This window comes from Etheostoma spectabile, chromosome 11 (assembly GCF_008692095.1).
Source record: "Etheostoma spectabile isolate EspeVRDwgs_2016 chromosome 11, UIUC_Espe_1.0, whole genome shotgun sequence".
NCBI lineage: Eukaryota > Metazoa > Chordata > Actinopteri > Perciformes > Percidae > Etheostoma > Etheostoma spectabile.
Window position 1 is genome coordinate 23,034,171 of NC_045743.1, and position 295 is coordinate 23,034,465.

Sequence of the window (295 nt, forward strand, 5' to 3'; positions counted from 1 at the left end):
CATCATAAAAAGGCAGGGCACTGAGGGTAACAGAGGGCTCATTGACAAGCTTGACCTGGGCTTTGTAAACGGCAACATTGTAACTTTGAGGTTGGTTCAACAAATCAAATAAGAATGGCAGGTCACTACCCAGCACTACTGGGAAAGGAAAGTTGTCAGCAACTCCAATATTCAATAGCTAGGGTTGTCCTTGTACTTCAATGTAAAAGCAAGTTGAATTGGATTGAACTCTGGAAGTTAATGTCAAATTATTATTATTATTATTTTTATTTAACCTTTATTTAACCAGGAAAAT